Source organism: Chlorocebus sabaeus, chromosome 22 (assembly GCF_047675955.1).
Source record: "Chlorocebus sabaeus isolate Y175 chromosome 22, mChlSab1.0.hap1, whole genome shotgun sequence".
Taxonomy (NCBI): Eukaryota; Metazoa; Chordata; class Mammalia; order Primates; family Cercopithecidae; genus Chlorocebus; species Chlorocebus sabaeus.
In genome coordinates, this window is record NC_132925.1 from 56,466,076 (window position 1) to 56,487,650 (window position 21,575).

The 21,575-nt window shown below is 36.4% G+C and overlaps 1 pseudogene; it reads right to left on the bottom strand.

Moving 5' to 3' along the window:
• Positions 1-7,241: 7,241 nt before the first annotated feature.
• Positions 7,242-7,644, bottom strand: LOC140709773 (tubulin-specific chaperone A pseudogene; annotated as a pseudogene).
• Between the last annotated feature and the right edge of the window lie 13,931 nt (positions 7,645-21,575).

A 21,575-nucleotide genomic window follows, 5' to 3' on the forward strand; every position in this document is an offset into this window, starting at 1 on the left:
AACATTTGTGTTGATTTATTTTAACGTCTGCCTCTTTCTAGAGGTTTAATGTGTTTTACAATGAAAACATGATAAGATGAAAATAATCAAGTCCAGAAAAGAAAGAGGCTCAGAGCCTCAAGGACATTGTACAACCCTCTCCCCGCAAATTTTACTCCATATCTTTTTAAATGGCAACAGTGCAAAAACTTCCTTGAGTGCTAGAAAGATTGATTTTCCAGAGTCAAAACTTTTCCGAATCATTGCTTTTGACACTTGTCTATGGAGACAACATTGTAGACATAACTTGGAGATATTATATGAAAGTAAATTTCATTTGTAGTAAATTATCAAATAAAATAATCTGGCTTTGAGATATGCTACATAATTAGGCCATTGACAGAATTTTATGTGGACAGAGAAAGGCTATTTTGGACTTATTGATATTTTTTGCCAAAATGCTTCCCATTACATGATAATTGGTCTGGATATATTTTACTGATACAAGATACACAAACAAACAGCAAGCATACAAACACACACACACACACACACACACACACACACATACACTTTAAGTGAATGATTCTTTTTCATATATATGCATAGTTATACAATGGATTCATGTCAAAATATGCATTAACTTGATTTTACCATGATCTTTAGCATGAAAGCTTTCCTTTCTAAGAGTAATATTCAGAGCTTTAATTTTGTTTTCAAGAGTGGAAAATAAGAATTGCCCCGTGCTTTGCTTAGTCATTTCTCTATCCACTTTTGCTTCTTTTAGCTGCCTTCTTTATTAGCATTGCTATGCTCTTGCGCAGACCCCAGCCTCTCTTCCCCAGATTCCTGCAGCCCTCCTCCCTGCCTGTAGCTCCATATCCCCACCAATGAGGCTGACAGAGTGCCCCTTATAAAACGTGGATCTGCTCTCGCCACCTGCTGGCTCAATCGTCTTCCGAGGCTCTGTTGTCAGAGTGAAGTCCAGCCCATTGCTGGTCAGGGCCTGCACTTAGCTGGTCTCTCCAGTTTCCTCTCTCAACAGATTCCCACATGGACCTTCTCTGCATGCAGAGTAATCACGTTCACATCCCGCATGTCCCATGCCTCTTCTTGCTCACTGCTTTTGCTCAGGCTGCTTCATCTACCTAAAATACCTTTCCTTTCTCTGTACATGTGGTTAAATCCTAGTAGCATGTTGCAGTGGAAAGGATTAGACTTTGAATTGGGCTACACAAGCTGAACTATAGAGCTTGTTGTTTAATGTTGTGTGTCTTTGGTTTCGTCATCTGCAAAATAGCTTACAAATACCTACTTTGCAGGGTTCTTATGGTGTTTAATAAGAACGTAAGAAAAAACACTTGAGACTTAGCAGTACATATTTTATAACAAATTGTTTTTATTAATCATCATATTAACATTATTATTCTTTTATTAATCAATAATATTAACAGTTTTATTGATTATTCTGCTCAAGTGTCAGTTTTCTTGAAAGCACTTCCTGACATCCCACAACAGAATTAACTTTCCCTATTTATATTTGTCCTATGACTTGAGCACTCTTCTCTGTTTTAGCCATCATTCCACTGTATTGGAATTATCGATTCCTTTGTCTCTTTCCCTGGCTGGACAGAGAACACAATGGGGAAGAAGACTTTATCTTAATTACTCCACATATGTAGATGAGTGAATGAATGCATGAAATAATTACTCAGATTCTGCTGGCTTTTCCATAACATCATCCAAAATTACTAGCTCAGAAAAATCTCACAGTTGATGAGATGTCAGGTTAGTTTTTTTTGTGGTTGTTGTTTTGTTTCTTTTCAAACCAGGGAACTGTGTATGTAACAATGAAAGAAGTCATTCAAGATGACAGAAGGAGATGGCAGCATCTTCAACCATTGGCTTTCATGCTTTCTCCTTTGGTTCATTCTCCTCCTGTCAGTCAGATAACTTTTATCAGTGATAAATCTCATATTCTTAATTTTCTGCATTAAAGACTTCTATATTTTTTTAATGCATTTAGAATAAAGGGGTATGCCACACCCCCAGCAAACACTCATTTTAATACTCTCAACTTTTAATTCTCATCACTCTTCAGCCTCTCCTCAATATTCCAGCCACAGTGAGCTGCTTCCAGTTCCTCAGATCACCTGGCCTTTGCACACAGCCTTTCCTCTGCAAGATGTTTCCTCACCACTTCACTTGCTACCTCCTATTTACTCTGTGGTCTCAGTCTTAATGCCACTTCCTTTTGGTCTTTCCCAATATGCTTTGCCAGTTTTGGATACTCTCCTCTGACCCTACTGACTGCCCTGTGAGGCCTGTACCTCCCCAGTCACTATACTCATTGTAGTTAATGGTGGTTAATGGCTGAATGTTTATTCTCATGGCTAGACCATATGCTCAAGAGCACAGGGACCAAGCCTGTCTGGTTTGTCATTGGATCTCCTAAATTCCTAAAAGCTGATAGAGAACAAATAAGGAATGTCACTGAATTAATAAATTCTGGTGGTCTGGTCCTGGGAAGTGTGCATCTTTAAAGCTTGACAGCTATCTACAAATTTTGTTTTGAGATAAAGAAAGTGCATTTCCAAACCCAGGTGGCCAAGACTTATTTTCTCTCATTACTCATCAGCACCTTTGTGGGCATCTTTATTCACCCTTATACCTGCCCAGTCCCCTTGTGAATAGGACCAAGTTTTCTGACCAAACTGATACATCAGTGAGAGAAGTTTTTGGTGCAGTGTACATGTAATGTGAATATGAGGATGGTGCAATTTTCCAACTTGCCCAGGGTCTGGTAATACCCTTTGTGGCACCTCTTCATTCACCTCTCTTCCACTGGAGTTTTCTGTAACTCTTTCCTTATTCACACATACCTATATCAGGAGATAGGGCAGTGCAAATAAAGTAAGCTAAGCCACTTTTTAAGTTTCCCTTTTCTAGCCTTAGATGTGTGTATGTTTAAGTGTGTGGGGTTGTTTGTGTGTGCGCGTGCGAGAGAGAGAGAGAGATTCTGGCGTAACAAAAGTTTATTGTTTTTAGTATACGTGTATTGACTTTTACTATTCTTTATCCCAGAAAATGTTTATCGTGACTTTATGTTAACACTCTCCTCCCCACCTCGTTACCACAGACAAGTGTTGTATACTATAATGATACTTCATGTGATCCTTGAGAAACACAGAGATATTCTAAATGATAGGCTGATTTCCTTTTTTTCTTTAAATTTCTATTTTAATGCCTATGTTTATTTTCTCCTAACCAGTTTTTCATTTGCATCACATTTCCCCAGAAAAATCGAGGCTCTTTCTATGTAACTGATTCCTCCCCTCCAGATCATTCTACCTGTTGGCGCCAGAGCAATCTTCCTCATTCATAGCCTTGCAGATGTTGCTTGACAGAGCCAGGAACTTCAAAAGCTCCAGAATACCTAAACGGTGATGGCCAAATTCCTTAGCCTGGCATTGAGGATTCTCTAGCCCTCTAGTCCCAGCCTCCCTCATCAATTTCTTTTTTTTTTTCTACATACATTGGTTAAGTGCCAGTGATATGCAAGACTGTGTGATATGGATACAGTGACAAACATGAACATGGTTCCAAGTAACTCACAAATTTAAAAGGGGAGACAAAAGCTGAATTGAATAAATAAGATCCAGAGAAGGAGAAGGAAATATTGTCTCTGGTTGCGTGTGGGGGTGGCAATCACAGAACTCAGTGCTGAGCATATAGTAAGAGCTAACTCAATGTAATGGATGCGTGCATGAAAGAAGGCAATGTCTGAGCTGTTCTCCCAAGAAGTTAATATGACAGAGGTGATTGCCGTGGGTTCTGGGCAGAGGTAAGGAAAGAAAATTACTCAAAGGAGATGCAAGAAGAGCTGATCCACAGGTGCCATCACATGCTGCCAGTGAAGATGGGATGTGGGCAACTATGAATGTAGAATCATTTTCTGATGGGGAATCAACAGAGATGCCTAAGAGGAGGAGGGGTTTAAAGATGCCAACACAATTTCCAGTCTGCGTGAAGATGCTCCCAATATCAGGAAAAGGAAAATCAAGGGGAGGTTTAGGAAAGGAGATTTTTAGACCACTTGATTTTGACATCTGTGTGAGATATTCCAAGAGGAATGTCCAGTGGTTGTGTGGGGGAAGTGTGTGAAAGTTTGTTAGAATAGCATTTAAGTGACACATGGGAGTCTTTGGAGCAGAAAGCATAGTTGAGCCACAGACGGGAGCGAGATTGCTCAGGGACAGAGTGCAGAAAGAATCACCCTCTTCTCCCCTCTTGAACCCTTTGCTCCAGGCCAGCATTCTATGTTCCAGAGCCCCCCAGGAGCAGACCTCTGCCTTACTTCTGCTATCCACCCCAATTTTGATGTTCTCTTCTTTACTTGACTAAGTGCACCTTATATCAGCAGAATTCTCCAAACATTTCTTTGGTGTCAACTGTATACCAGACACTTGGCTAGATGCTACAGGCTACAAAAAGGGGTCCTGTATCCTCCAAGGAGCTGTCTTTAAGATCTTGTCTGAGTCCCAATCCACATGACCTTTCTCTGAATTTTTAAAATATATCCTCCTGCATATCTAACATTTAGTATGAGTCTCAGTATTTGTATTTATCTTGCTAGGATTCCACTGCATCTCTATCTAGACAATGAGGTCCTTGAGAATACACACTGTCATTATCTGCTTTGAGTTCCCTAAAGGCCTGATACAATGCTTTAGACACAGCCGATACTGTTTTTAAGTCTCTGAGGCTCTGAGCATTCTCCTCTCCCTGCCTTGATCTCTATTGGCATCAGTTCTTTCATCTTAGGTTTCTCGTTTGATGATTCAAAAGTATAGATAAAAATATAGTTTGTTATGACTCACAAATTATAGAGAAAATTTTAATGGTGAGACACCTCTGTTCACCTTGTCATTCAAAAGAGCTAAAGTGTTTTTTTACATCCTAAATATAAAACGATAACATAAATACTGCAGCAAAATGTGAAGCAATCATTAATAATTAAGTAATTAATCACCTAGGTCTATAGTGGGTAGTTTAGCACAGTTGTTGATGTTGAAAGCATTTTCCCTTTGTTACAATGACACTTTAAGAGGAATCGGGATTATTTTAAATATTTCAATAGTTGAAGTCATGAACTTCAGAGCTTGGAGGGCAACATATACTTACATACCAGAGGATCAATGGTTTCTTTTCAAGAGCCAATTGTGCATGACTGGCAGAAGCTTTGAGGACACTATTTTGAGAAGGGTGCAAGGTGGAGTGTGGGAACGGACCATGGTAGGAAGTGTTCACCAAACGTGAAGGTAATGAAGTCACATGCTCACCTTCTTGGGCAACGTCCTTAATCCACAGATGAAGAAACTGAGCCTTGGAAGAGGAAAACTTTCAACAAATTATTATTCATTGAGGCCTACTATGCACTAGTCAATTAGCCATATAAAGTAAGCTTCTCCTTAACCCAGATGTCATATTGGGAAGAAGGAGCACAACTTCAAAAGTCCTTAGCACAGTTCACATGTAGAAAGTGCATTTGCATTTCTATGTTTTCTCATGCAACAAAAAGAAGAAAAATGCACTCATGAATTTATTTTCAGCATATCCACTCAGGAAAAAAAAAACCAAAAAACTGAAAGTTGATTTGTTAACATAACAACCTAAATGCAGTTACTTTTCATAATATTTGATTGTCACAAGTATTGTATCTCTTCCCAGGAATAACTTTACTCACATTTTTAGATAAGACTATCTCTGATCAAGATGGAAGTTCCAAATATAGATGACTGATATTGAGTCTTTTGAATTTCAAAATAAGCAGAAGCTAATTCATAAATTTGTTCACTTTGTTCTTAACTGGAAAGCATTCAGTAGACATTAAGTCTTCAGTATCTCACACACTCACATCCCCAGAGTGCTTTTAATCTGGATATTAAATAGCCTGATGCAGAAGGTAAAAACAATTCTGGCTTCAAAAGCAACTTAAGTGCTTTAATAAACATGGCCCAAGTATATAGCAATGTGATTAATGGAGTGTCTGGAATTATTCATGTCTATAAAATTTCAGTTAGTCTGTGTGGCTGAATCAACGCTTAGCTCTACCTGAGGGGAAAAATTTCTGCAGAACACCCACACCTATTTTACCTGCTGTGTGATTTTTGGAAAGTTATATTTAACTTCTGTCTTTTTAACTATGAAAAGTAGATTGTAATGAAGCCTACCTTTTAGGGACAGTATAAAAATTAAGTATTGTAAAGAAGATAATATTCAATGACTTCTCATGTTTCTCGATTATCCACTGTTTGTAGAAAACTAAATACTGCACTTATCATTTGTAAGTGGGAGCTAAACGATGAGAACACATGGGCACATAGAAGGAAACAAAACACACTAGGTCCTTTCGGAGGGTGGAGGTTGGGAGAAGGGAGATGATCAGGAAAACTAACTAATGGATACTAGGCTTAATACCTGCATGATGAATTAATCTGTACCACAAACCCTCATGACGCAAGTTTACCTATGTTAACAAACATGTATTTGTACCCATGAACTTAAAATACAAGTTAAAAAAAATGACCTTCACAACTCCATACATTTTTTAAAAACCCACCACTTTATTATCTTTCATGATTCTGTGGTTGACTGGGATTGACTGGGTGGTTCTTCTACTCTGTGTTATGTTGACTGGGATCATCAGCTCAAATGGTTTGGAATGCTCAGGATGGCCCCTTTGCATTCCTAGAGTTGATGCTGCTGTCAGCTTGAAGCTCTGGGGGTCTGTTGAACAGACCACCTCCATTCTTCATGTGATTTTGCCTTCTGAGAGAGGGTGTTCTTAGTGCTCAAAGAGAAAGGAAGCAAATACTGTAAGTCTTCCTGAGGCCTGGAACTTGAGTCCCAGAACACCACTTTACCATAGACTATTGTCAAATCTCTCACTCAGGCAGCCCAGATACAAGAGGATAGAAACTAGATGCACTTTTTAATGCAAAGACTTATGTATGTGAACAAGGAGAGGGCAAATTCTTGGGGCCACTCATGGGCATTAGTTGTCACTTCATTACATAGAGAATAACATCTGAAATCCTTAGTAAAGCCTGCTATGATATGTATTAGTCTGTTTTTTTTTCTCTTTTTCTTTTCTTTTTTTTTTATTAGATATACTCATTTATTTGACATATTAAATTAGACAAAGAAATACATACGTAACCAGATAAAAACAATCACATTCTCACACTCCTTGAACACACAGCAGTGGTCAAAAATAATGGATTGTAAAATGGACCCCAGGATTCAATGCAAAAGCCACCCCATACAAGAAAAGTTTCAGGCTTCTAACTTCACTGAATCCAGTACTAAACGTGCTTCTTTATATTCCTCAGTTTCTTCCAAGTCTTTTTCACATTCTAATATCTGTTGAAGATCCAAATATGCGGCTTCCAACCTGCGCTGGCAATCTGGGATCATCATCCGGGATTCTTGTAGGATCTCTACCTGCTTTTTAATGTCATAATTTTCACCATCTTCAGCTCTCGTTTTTTCAATCTTTTCTTCCTGTTGTTTTGCCTCTTTTTGATACATCACTTTTTCTTTGACCAACCGCTTCACCACGCCGGTCTTGATCTTGATCTGTCTCACGCGAGGTTCGGCCATGGTCCCTCGCGCGCTGCGAGAAGGAGGGGCGAAAAGCCAGGGTAACCGTCGTATTAGTCTGTTTTTACACTACTGATAAAGACATACCCAAGACTGGGTAATTTGTAAAGAAAAAGAGGTTTAATGGACTGACAGTTCCACGTGGCTGCGGAGGCCTCACAATCATGGTGGAAGCTGAAAGGCACCTCTTACATGGTGGCCAGCAAAGAGAAAATGAGACCCAAGTAAAGGGGGTTTTCCCTTATAAAACCATCAGATCTCATGAGATGTATTCACTACCATGAGAACAGTATGGGAGAAACTGCTCCCAGCATTCAATTACCTCCCACCGGGTCCCTCCTACAACACGTGAGAATTATGTGAGCTATAATTCAAGATTAGATTTGGGTGGGGACACAGTCAAACTGCATCAGGTGGGTCCTCATCTCCCACCAACTCCACCTTCTTCCCTCCTTTTCCTTCTCTCTAAGCACACCAACCATCTTGTCCTTCCTCAAATAGGCAAATCTTACTCTCATTTTGGGTCCCAGGACTTGCTGTTTTCTTTTCCTGAAATGTTTTTACCCTAGATTTTAGACTAGTTCTCTAACTTCATTCAGGTCTCTACCCAAACAATACCCTCTCAGAGAGATTTTTCCATTACCATCTCATCAGAAAGTGCCATGCACATCTGTCTCTCTTCTATCATATTATTTTTATTTTCTTTATTTATCTTTATTTTATTTCAGTTTCTTTAAAACACACTCTGTGAATGAGAATGTGTGCGATAACTAAAAACTAATTTGTTTGTTTGTTTTTTTCCTTTTCAATGACTGCATACTATTCTATTTCTTTTTTGCTTATTGTCTGTCTTTCCCACTAGAATATAATCCTTTGAGGTCAGGAACTTAGTATTTACTAATACCAGTATTAGTAATACTTTAGTAAATACTAGTAATACTAGTATTAGTAGTAAATGAGTAATTTACTAAGGTATTTACTTAGTAAAGTGTTTACTTAGTATTTAGTAAAAAAAGTGTTAACTTAGTACTTAATACTTAACTCAGTAAAGTGTTTACACTTTATAGTGTTTAGAACCTCGTCTAAACATAGTAGATTCTGTATATGTGTATGTGCACACACATATATGTATACATCACATACACAGGAGTGAAATGAATAAACTTGAAATAACTTTGTAAATTGTCTAGAATATTGTTAATATTATTAGGCAAAATCATAGTTCACTCTCTCTCTAGCTGATTCATTCCTATAATGCAGGAAACATTTGCTAAATGTATAGTATATATAAGTCTCTGTTAATGACTTGTTGCTTAAAGAGTTAACATAGATTCAAAGTTATTGACTTACAAGTTTCTTGTTAGATGACATTATAAATGACAATGAGATCTGAGTTATGTTCTCACTGAGAGTTTTGGCTTAACCGTGCTTCACAGATTGGCCTTTTAAACCCACATTTCAACCTTGCGATTACATGTCAAAAATCACGACTTTGGAATGAAATGCCTGAGTATAGTTGTAGCTATACAGATAATCCTGCATTGGGGGAGATAAAACTACAATTTATTGAATGTCCACTATGCTCCATGTGTCTTCTGTAGCCTATCTCATTTTATCAGCTCTGCTAAGTAGAATTTATGATATCCCACTTACAATTAAGAAAACTGCGGTTCAGAGTGCCTTGATTCTCCCATTTCTCTAGTTCCTAGCACAGAACTTGGGAAAGAGAGGCTCAATAAATATGGCTTAAATACTAAGTAAAAGACAAATTGACTAAATTGACATCTTAAAATGTCTCCTAGGAGATAACAGACCTGAATTTGAACTTGGATTGATGGGCTCCAAAACTCAAATTATTTCCATCAGTCCAGGGCGTGTCATGGTGGCCTTAGTAGCATCAGTGTCAAGTCTAAACATTGGAGAAGAGGAGTAATCTTAGGGGTGAAAGTTGCAGGTCCACTTTAAAAGTAAGACTGAGGCAGGAAATAAGATGATTATTCAAACTGACAACACTTTATATTAAATGCTACAGTTGGTCCGATGTGGAACATCTGTTTAATATGACATGCAAAATAAAACTTTCCTGCTGACGTTTCCAGCTCTTAAGTATCCTAGAAAATGCTGGATGATCTACATCCTTTGAATATTAATGAAGCAAATTAGCTCCAAAAATGCCCTACTGTGTCTCAACTCCAGGAACCAACATGACTCATTAGGCTCCTGTTGATTGGAAATGTTAAAGTGGATTTTCCTTATTTTCATTTTAATTAAGTAAATTTGACAGGCTTTCTTGATTCTCAATTGGCCAAAACTCTCAAAGTGTGGAATGAGAAGAAAATAGGACCTTCTTCTAAACAAGCTTTGCTGGCCTGTGCTGCATTTTATTATTTCTTGAAGGACACCATGAAGCAATCTGTAAGTTTTAAGTCAAATGGAATCCAAAGGTTTTGCTCAGTGGAGAGAAGGTAGAAATAGAGAAAAAAAAGTATTTCCTACCTTTGCAGATGAGAGGGTATGGAGATTACAAATTGGGTCAGGTTGGTTTGCTAAGTGTCACAATACTTTGTAAGCAGCAAGCATGGTTTTCATTCTCGACAACCTAACTGAGCCATAACAAAAGGCTGCAGTGATTCACAGGAACTTAGTTTTTTTCATCCAGATGGACTGATGCACAGCCATAGAGACTGTGCAGGATCATAGCTAAGAACCCTATCATCCAAGCTGCAAGGAGCCAAGGAAGACATATACTTTGATTTCTGTCTTTTATTTTCAGCATCACATAAAAGCATCTTAATCTTAAGTTGTACCATTCTATCGTAGGTTTATAACCACATAAATACCTTCTGAGAGTGCAATGAACAGAAACAAGGTATAAAGACCTAGAACAGGAAGGGTTGGAGATACCCAGGAAAAAGAAGAAAACTTGTCTTTCTTTGAGCTTCCTCCCTAGATTGCATCACCTTCTCTTCTGTTAATGATGAGAGTTAGAAAGCTCCCAGCTAAACTGGGCTACAAATGATCCGTTAATAAAATCTTCTCTTTTTAGGGCATTATTATCCCCATTTTACAGATAATTTCACTGTGCCAAAGAGGGTATAAGGAACTTCTTCATTGTCACAATAACTAATTAATTAAAACATATTGAGACATTGGTCTGGTAAACATGCTGATTACCATGGAAACAGAAATAAATAAAACATAACTACTGCTCCAAGGAACTCCTGTCAACACTACTCACTGTGTTAATCTGGAACCTTCAGTCTATCAGCTAACGATATTTATTGAGCTCCTACTTTGTGCTAGACACTGTTTTTTTTCAGCCAAATAACTTCTATTTTCGAGGTTTCTTTTCTTCATGCCTCTTATCCTCAACATCTATCTAAATCCTAGAAAATAGCATTAGGCAAAGAGAGAAAGAAATGAGGAAAGGGTCCTTCCTTGGTTAATCATAAAGTATTAATCCACTCAGAACATATTGTAGGTAGGTTTGTAGAAATAAAAAATAGCTAAGGTATGCTTTTTCTCCACAAAGAGCTTGCAGTATAAGAGAAAATCTGAATGGCATATAAACCATACAAGATTGAATAGCTATGGTAAAGCCCTAAATCAATGATTCATAGCTGTTTTACATATAAGGATCTCCCTCCCTCCTTCTTTCTCTCTCTCTCTATATATATACACACACATATATGTGTGTGTGCCTTTATATGTCATCTCATATACTCATATAGTTTCCCTGTATATACATTATCTTATTTATATTTTATATTTTTCATTTTTTATTGAGAAAATACTTATGTGTATGTGAATTAGGTATCTCTTGGTATAACTGCAAAAACTCTGAAGAGTTTATAGCCCATTGTCTGGGACCCTCTACTCCAGATGCAATAGAAGGTGAAAGTCAGAAGAATACTTCTTACAAACCAGTGGCAGCTCCCCCCATCTATGCTTTCCTTTTGCATCTCAAGACTTAGGCTAAGTTAGACTCATGGTTTCAAGCAGTGGTGTGCTGGAAAACTGACTCGCTGGAGAGGAAACAAACAAACAAAAAGCCCTGATTTGTAGTGTTTGACAATTTCTGTGGTGTAAGTATTCCCATGGTAACCATGGTAACTGATTTTTATGCTACTAACTTGATATCATTGAACTTGAGGTTGGGAAGATATGAACAGAATTAGCTATTGATAATCAACAGGAGACAACCTGAGCACACCATTGTAAGACATCTTAGAAGTTGCCTTATTCCAAACTTTGATTTGTAGGGTTTAACCATACTATAGAGAGGCTTCAAGGGCTTTCTTGGGAGCAATGAGAAGGCCTAAAGAGCAAATCTCAAGCTACTATCCCTGTAATTCTCCAACTCTTCATAAATCGGAGAAGTTCTACTTTAAACTGATTTACACACTGGGTGTCTGGATAAGACACTATTTACACAAAGCTAGTTAGTTAACCTTTAGCTCCATGTTTGCCAGTTTGGTGTTTCCCAGAATAAAATTTCCAAAATATGTTAATATTTAGTTTATTTATAAGTACTTATCTCTTTAAATATTCTCTAGAGCAAGATTCCATATGTTACTGTTTTGGGACACATTTTCTCAATATTTCCTAGAGTAATCTTGAGTCTTGGCCAAAACTTCTATTCTAAAGATTATAGAAAATCTCAAATACTAAAGGAAGAAATATCCCTGAAGACAGTCAGAGACAAAAATGGGAGATGGGACTACTCTCTTCAGCCTGGAAATTGTGCTCTGTAACTCAGCCAAAGGAGACACCAAATTAGAGTGGTTGTTCAGTAGCACCAGGCTGTAGCAGGTATGTTCCACAGGTCCCCTGGGCACAAATCCCTGACCAGCCTTCCCACAAGGCTGGGATATTCCTTTTTGGATGTCCTTCATACAGGATATATAGCAGTCTAGTCATTTACTACAGCGAAGGCAAACCCTGGCTTAAGCTGTCTTCTAGTGCTGAACAAGAAGGATACTGAAGCAGTATCCTAGTGGGAGAAAAAAGAAACCCAACAGGTAAACTACGATGAATCCCTAAGCAAACATATTCAGCAAAAATAAAACAATACAGACAGAAAAGATTGGAATAAATAACTAACAATTCAATGCAAAGATACATATATTAATACATCCACAAAAACAATAGCAAAGATGGAACCATGATCTCCCCAAACACAGAAAGCAAGGAACCAGGGAATGACCATAAAAAGACAATGATACATTTGCTGAACTGAAAAATTCATAAGAGGCTTTCAAGAGCAGAATAGTTCAAAGAGAATCAGTTAGCTTGAAGACAAGCTAATTGAAAATACAATCAGAAAAGAAAAAAGAATTTAAGAAATCCCCAAAGATTGCCTGCAAGATATAGAAAATTATCTCAAAAGACCACATCTAAGAAATATTGATGTTCAAGAGGTAATTAAGCAAGAACGAGGCGTAGAAAGCTTTTTCAAATAATACCAGAAAACTATCCAAAATTTGAGAAAGATATAAATAGCTCAGGAATATCATAGAACACCAAACAGATTTACCCCAAATAAGACTACCCTGAGGCATGTAATAATCAAAACTCTCAAAGGTCTAGGACAAAGAGAGGATCCTAAAAAGCAGCAAGAGAAAAGAAGCCATAACATATGAAAGAGCTACAATTCATCTGGCAACAAACTTCTCCATGGAAACCATATAGGCCAAGAAATGTTGGGATGACATTTTCAAATGCTGAAAAAATAAAAAAACTTCCATCCAAAAATACTGTGTAAGACAAAGCTTCATCTCAAATATGAAAGAGAGATAAAGTCTTTTCCAGACAAACACTGAAAGTATTCACCACCACCAGATTTGTCTTAAAAGGAAGGCTCTGGGGAATTCTTCAATCTGAAAGAAAAACAAAAAACAAAAAACAAACAAAAAAAACACTAACATGCAAAAAGGAAACACATGAAGGTATAACGCCACTGATAAGGTAAGTACAAACCCAGAAAACTCTAACCTGGTAACTGTGATGTGCAATTCACTCATAACTATGGCATAAAGTCTAAATGACAAGTCCATCAAAAACAATGATAGCTTCAGAACCCTGTTAAGAGACAGGCAATAGAAAAATACGTAAATTCAGACAATAAAAAGTAAAAATGGGGGAGGTGGTGGAGTTAAAGTGTAGAGGTTTTTTTCTTTTTATATTTGTTTATTTGTTTCTATTATTTGCTTTTGATCAAAGGTAAGTGTCATCACTTTAAAATAACTTGTGATGTCTCTAAGACATTTTCTTTAAGCCCTGTGATAACCATGGTGCCAAAAACTATAATAGGTACACTGAAAACAGAAAGCAACGGATTAAAAAAATACTATCAGAGAAAATAACCATAAAGGAAGACACTAAGAAAGAAAGAGAATTATAAGACAGGCCAAAAACAAGTAAAAGGAATGGCAGTAGTAAGTCCTTACTAATCAACAATAATATTGGGTATAAATAGACTCAATTCTCCAATTCAAGGAATTGACTGAATGGATAAAGGAAGAAGACCCACTATATACTGCCTCCAAGAAACCCCTTTCACCTAGACAGACTCACACAGACTGAAAGTGAAGTAATGGAAAAAAATATTTCATGCATGTGGAAACCAAAAAAGAACAAAAGTAGTTGTGCTTATATCCCTCCAAAATAGAGTACATGCCAAAGACTGCAAAAACAGACAAAGAAGGTTACTATATATGATAAAAGGCTCAATTCAGCAAGAGAATATAGCAATTTTAAATATCTTTGCACTCAACACCAGAGCACCCAAGTATATAAAGCAAACATTAATAGGTCTAAAGGGAGAGTTAGCGTACAATACAATAATAGTAGGGGATTTTAACATCCTACTGTCTGTAATAGACTGAAAATCAACAAAGAAACATTGGAATTAAACTATGCAATAGACCAAATAGGCCTAATTGACAGTCACAGAACATTTTACCCAACTACTGCAGAATATACATTATTTTCACTAGCACATGAAACATTCTTCAAAGCAGACCATATCTGAGGCCACAAAACAAATATCAAAAAATTTTAAAAAGTAAACATTATAATTAAGTATCTTTTCTGACCATGATGGAATGAAACTAGAAATCAATAACAAAAGGAACTTTGGAAAATACATAAATACAAGAAAATTTTAAAGTTTCATTAAAAAGCCCAGAACCTGATTGTTTCATTGCTAAATTCTTCCAAACATATAAAGAACTAATACTAATTCTCTCAAACGATTTCAAAAAATTGAAGAGGAGAGAATATGTTCAAGCTCGTCTGTAAGATCAGCATTAACCTGATACCAAAACCAGACAGGGACACAACCAATAGAGAAAACAACAGGCCAATAGCACTGATGAACATAGATACAAAATTCTCAGTAAAATACTAACAAACTGAATTCATCATCACATTAAAAAGGATCATTTCTCATAATAAATTGAATTACTAGTTTTATTTCAGAACTGCAAGGATGATTCCACATATGCAAATCAATAAACATGATACATCACATTAACAGAATTGAGAACAAAAACCATATGATCATTTCAATAGATACTGAACAAGTATCTGATAAAATTCAGTATCCCTTTATAATAAAAGTCTTCAACAAACTGGGCATAGAAGGAACATACCTTTACATAATAAAGGCCATATATGACAAACCCACAGCTAATATCATAGTGATGAGGAAAAATTGAAAACCTTTCTCTTAAGGTCTAGAATGAGAGAAGCAAAGATGCTCACTTTCACCACTTTTATTACATGCAATACTGGAAGTACTGACCCAGAGCAAATAGGCAAGAGAAATAAATAAAAGACATCCAGACTGGAAAGGAAGAAGCCAAATTAGTCTTGCTTGTAAATGGCATGGTCTTATATTTAGAAAATCCTAATACACACTGCCTCAAAAAGCTGTTCAAACTGATAAACAAATGCAGTAAAGTTGCAGGATATAAGATCAGCATACAAAAATCAGTAGCGTATCTATATGCCAACAGCAAACAATGTGGAAAAAAAGTCAAGAAATCAATCTTATTTCAATAGCTACGAAGAATATAAAATACCTAGAAATCAATTTAACCAAAAAAGTAAAAGATCTATAATAGGAAAACTATAAAAACACTGATGAAAGAAACTGAAGAGGATACAAAATATGAAGATATTTCATACTCATAGATTGAAGGAATTAATATTGTTAACATGTCAATGTGACCCAGAACAATTTATGGATTCAATGCAATCCTTATCAAAATAGTAATGACATTCTTTACAGAAATAGAAAAAAACTTCTAAAGTTTATATAGAACCACAAAAGAGCCTGAATAGCCAAAAAAATTCCTGAGCAAAAAGAATAAATCTGGAGGAATCATACTAACTTCAAAATACACTGCAAAGCTATAGTAACTAAACCAGAATCAAAATGATACTGGCATTAAAAACAGACATGTGGACAGATGGAACAGAATAGCAAGTTCAAAAAATCCATGCATTTACAGCTAACTTATTTTTGGCAAAGTAATGAGAACATTCAATGGGGGAAAGGATACTTTCAGTATCAGTAAATAGTGCTGAGAAAACTGGATAACCATTTGCAGAAGAATGAAACTGGTCTCCTATCTCTCACCATATACAAATATCAAATCATAATGAATTAAAAACTTAAATCTGAGACCTGAAACTATAAAACTACCAGAAGAAAATATTGGGGAAATGCTCCACGACATTGGTCTGGGCAAAGATTTTTTGTATAAAACCTCAAAAGCAGAGGCAACAAAAGCAAAAATAGACAAACAGGATTACATCAAGCTAAAGAAACTTCTACACAGAAAAGGAAACAATCAGCAAAGTGAAACGACGACCCACAAAATAGGATAAAATAATCCACACAATGCAAATTATCCATCTGACAAAGAAATAATAATAATAAGAGTATATAAGAGGCTCAAACAACTCCACAGCAATAGTAATAATCCAATTTAAAATCGGAAATAGCTGAATAGGCATTTTTCAAAAGAAGATACAGAAATGACCAACAGGTATATTTTAAAAATGTTCAACATCACTAATAATCAGAGAAACACAAATCAAATCCACAATGAGATATCATCTTACCCCAGTTAAAATGACTTTTATCAAAATGACAGAGAATAATGGATTATGGTGAAGATGTACAGAAAGGGTAATCCTCATAAACTATTGGTAGGAACGTAAATTAATACAGACACTATGGAAAAGAGTATGGAAGTTCCCCAAAAAACTAAAAATATAACTACCATTTGATCTAGCATTTACATTACTGAATATATTTGCAAAAGAAAGGAAATGAATATATCAAAGAGATATCTGCACTCCCATGTTTATTGCAACACTATTCATAAGAGCCAATTTATGGAATCAACCAACCAACCAATATATGGAATCAACCTAAGAGAGCCAATATATGGAATCAACCTAAGATATATATCTATATATCTCAACCATATATAACATATATATGGGGTATCTCAACCATCTATAACAGCCAATATATGGAATCAACCAAAGTTGACATGAAATCAACCTGTCCATTAATCCATTAATGAATTAATGGATAAAGAATATGTGGTATATTATACACAATGAAATATTATTTAGCTATAAAAATAATGGAATCCTGTCATTTGCAGCAGCATGGATGGAACTGGGGGTCATTATTTTAAGTGAAATAAGCCAAGTACAGAAAGACAAATATAGCATGTTCTCTGTCATGTGGGAGTTACAGAAGTGGATCTCATGAAGATAGACAGTAGATTGGTAGTTACCAGAGATGAGGAAGAAAAAAGGAGGAGTGAGGATAAAAAGAGATTCATTAATGGGTACAAATATGCAGTTAGATAGAGAAAATAAGACCCAGGACTCAATAGAGCAGTAGGTTGACTATTACTAACAATACACCATTGTACATTTCAAAATAGCTTGAAGAGAATAATTCAAATGTTTCTAGTCTAATTTGATCTTTACATATTACATAAATGTATAAAAATATCACAAGTACTCTGAAAACATGTACATCTATTAATTATCAATAAAAAATTATAAGAAAGTTCTAGGTCCAGAAAACAAGATTTCTGAGAATACTTGGGGGCTTATATTCTCATCATCATCTCCAGTTCAAAATTCTTGCTATAGCTTTGTTTGGTTTTGTTTTACTTTCTTAGCTTTTAATTCCATTCGATCATCATCATTCTCTGAAAAATTTCTTCTTTGTCAACATCCCACTTACACAGTGACAGCTGTACCTAATATGTGTTATTTCAAGCACAGAAGAGAAGAAAAAGAACACCCTATTTCCTAGATTCTAAGATGGACATTTTTCACATTGTGACATCTCTGAAAGTGGGATCCACTTTATAAAATGAAGTTACAGTTTAATTGATAACTTTTTAAATGTTACATAAAGTAATGATGCATCTTACACACAACATAATCTTTGATTTGATAAAATATGGCATTATCAATGAATATTTAGTAAATATAAGCTCTAAAAACCTGCAGACCTGAATCTTCTGGAACATAATACATGCCTCATTTGTACTTGCCAAATGTATGAATAAATGAAAGTTTGTTGTTTCTGTTTGACCACATCAACTGTGATATGGAATTCAGTCAGTCCCATTTCCTAACTTAAACACAGATATACATGAACATCCATACATAAGTGCTTGTTTGTGCCTGCACACACACAAAGATACACACACATACAGACACACACGTATGACTTTCCGGAGTAAGCTCTCCTTGCAAATTGAAATCAGATGTTAGACAGCTCTTCAAGTGTCCATAGACCACTTCTTCAACTTAGGTTCCAGAACAGACCTTCTCTTTCCATCTTTTTTTTCTTCTTCAACTTCACTTTCTCCCTTTCCCTCTCTTATAAGTTCCTTCCCAATCAGAACCAAAACCAAATTCTTTTTCTGTTCTTAGGCGGGATAACTTAGTCATTTCTAGTTCTTCCAAATTCGGTTCAAGGAACATTGCCACTTCAGGGGCCTGTGTGGGTTATTGAACTGGAGTTCTGATATGGTTAGGCTTTGAGTTCCCACCCAAATTTCATCTTGAATTGTAATTCTCAGGTATTGAGGGAGGGTGGGAGGTGATTGGATTATGAGGGCAGTTTCCCCCATGCTGTTCTCATGATAGTGAGAGAGTTCTCACAAGATCTAATGGTTTTATAAGGGGCTCTTCCTCCTTCACTATATCTCTCTCTCTATTGCCTGCTGCCATATAAGATGTGCTTGCTTCCTCTTCCCCAATGATTGTAAGTTTCCTGAGGCCTACCCAGCCAAGCAGAATTGTAATTCAATTAAACCTCTTTCCTTCATAAATGTATTAGTCTGTTCTCATACTGCTATGAAGAAATACCTGAGACTGGGAAATTTATAAAGAAAAAGAGGTTTAATGAACTCACAGTTCCACATGGCTGGGGATGCCTCTCAATCATTGCAGAAGGCAAAGGAAGGGTAAAGACACATCTTACATGGTGGCAGGCAAGAGAGTGTGTGCAGGGAAACTTCCCTTTATAAAATCATCAGATTTCATGAAACTTATTTACTGTCATGAGAACAGTAGGGGAAAAACCCGCCCCCATGATTCAATTACCTCCCACCAGTTCCCTCCCGCAACATGTGGGGGTTATCAGAGCTACAATTCAAGATGAGATTTGGGTGGAGACACAGCCAAATCATATCAATAAATTACCCAGTCTCAGGTATTCTTCATAGCAGTGTGAAAACAGACAAATACAGGTTCTTTCTCTTATAGTCTATTTATGAGGGGAAGTAAAGGGTAGATAGGCTTCTGTTTTTGTTGTTTACATGCACATCTCTTCTATAACTTTCCCAGTCAGTGGTCCAGTTCCTTCAGTTTTATTTCCTTTAATGATAAAGTGCTCACTATCTCCCAAAGCAAAGAAGTCCGTTTTCAGACAGTTCTAATTGTCAGAACCTCTCTTATATATTGATTGGATATTTTCCTCATTGAAAGGCCTGCCCAACTATTTTGAATTCACACAAATATATGTCTAATAATTTCTTTTCCACATGACAGCTGTTGAAGGATTTAAAGACAAGGGTCGCACTACCTTTGAATCTTCCATCCCACTTGTCATTATTTCTTTTTATGGTTTCTTGAATGTCAAGATTCCCGGATTATTTATCATCAGGATCTGTCTCCTTAGACAGATTCCAGTTTTTCAGGCTTCAAATAAGGGTACAGCAGCCAGATATGAGTGATATACTGCAACTGTAGCTTAGGAGCACATATGACTTCATTTCCTTCACAGTATTTTCCTTCATATAACCTATAATCTCAAATTAACTTATTTTCTTGTTTATTTTCTCAGGCTTTCAGTAGAATGTCATTTCATTGAAAACATTGTTCTTGTCCTTCTGTTTTCCATTTTATCATATACATGTCTGGCAAACAGAACATATTTAATAAAAGTATTGACCAAATGAATGAATGAATGAATGAATGAGCAATTTTTTCTCTGGCATCCCTCACAAATACTCATCTATTTCATATTCATATATCTCACTTGTGAGTTCTCTTAGTGTCCTCAAATGCTGCTTATCAAATACCTAAACACAAAACTATTTTAGAGGCCTCACCCTTCTTGAGTTTCACTTCTTTCATATCAATATCTATTGATATAGATAAATAATAGAGATCTAAAAAATGACAGTTCAATATATACCAATATCTGTCTTCTGACAGCAAAGGTAGAAGCAAAACAGAAATTGAGTGATGCCCCTTTTTTCTATTACTCATCAATTTTCAACCATCTTATTTATCATCTGTAAGAAGATTTAAAAGGGCATTCAAATTCAACAGGGATGCCAGGTCTAGGGGGGATTCTATACTGAATGCCCCAAACCTGCCTTACTGATATGATTTATATTTTTGATTACACCCCAAATTCTCTTTCATCTTGAGCCTCTCCTTTTCCTGTGTGTATCAATTGTTGCATAATGCACAATAAAAGTTTCTCAAGAGCAAGAACCCTAGTTGTTCTCTTCACCAGTGTATTCAAATTTGATGGTTGTTTCAGCAATTGATGCTCAAAACTCAGGAGAGCTTGTGTGACTTTAAGCAGCATCCTTGAACTCAAATAATCACACATGCCTTGGCTCAAGGGAAGTTGATTTGGTTCTACCTGTGTATCAAGAGCCAAAAGGAGGAAGGTAAGATCCACAGAAGAAAACTTTATCAAGTGGTGAGGGCAGGACTAGCCATTGAATTTTCATAGTCATATTACAGACCATTATGTAGATGCTATATTTAGAAACTCATCCTCTAATAATTTTGAAGAGTATCCAAAATATGTTGCTTTAAAAACAAGTTGCAGCAAAGTGCAAATAGTATGATGTATCAAAAAAAATCAAATGTTAAAAATCTTTGCGTGTGTGTATGTTTACTTAGTACATAGAGAAGGCTATGGGAAGGTTGCACACTAGTATTAGTTAATTTAGGAGGTAAGTCCTGTCATTTGCCCCATTTCCCACATGAGGAAATAGAGACATCAAAGGTTTCAGCCGTATGCCCATCATCGCACAACTATAAGTAGCAACACTAGAGTTTGACCCCAGACTCCAAAACCCACCCTCTCAACCACTCTGCCAGGCTGCCCAGTCATCACAAGGCTTTGGCCAGAATCTGATGGTTCAAGGTTGCACCCTCTCCACCCTAGAGACTCTAGGAAACTTGCTGGTGCTTTCCTCTCTTCAAATCCTTGTCACCTTTCCTCTTTTACCTAGGATAACCTCCCTCTGGACGTTATCATAGACTGAGTTTCATTCACTGTGTTTTCCTCAGCACAGTAAATATGATTTTGTAGGAATAAAGGAATGAATGAGTGGATGAATGAATGA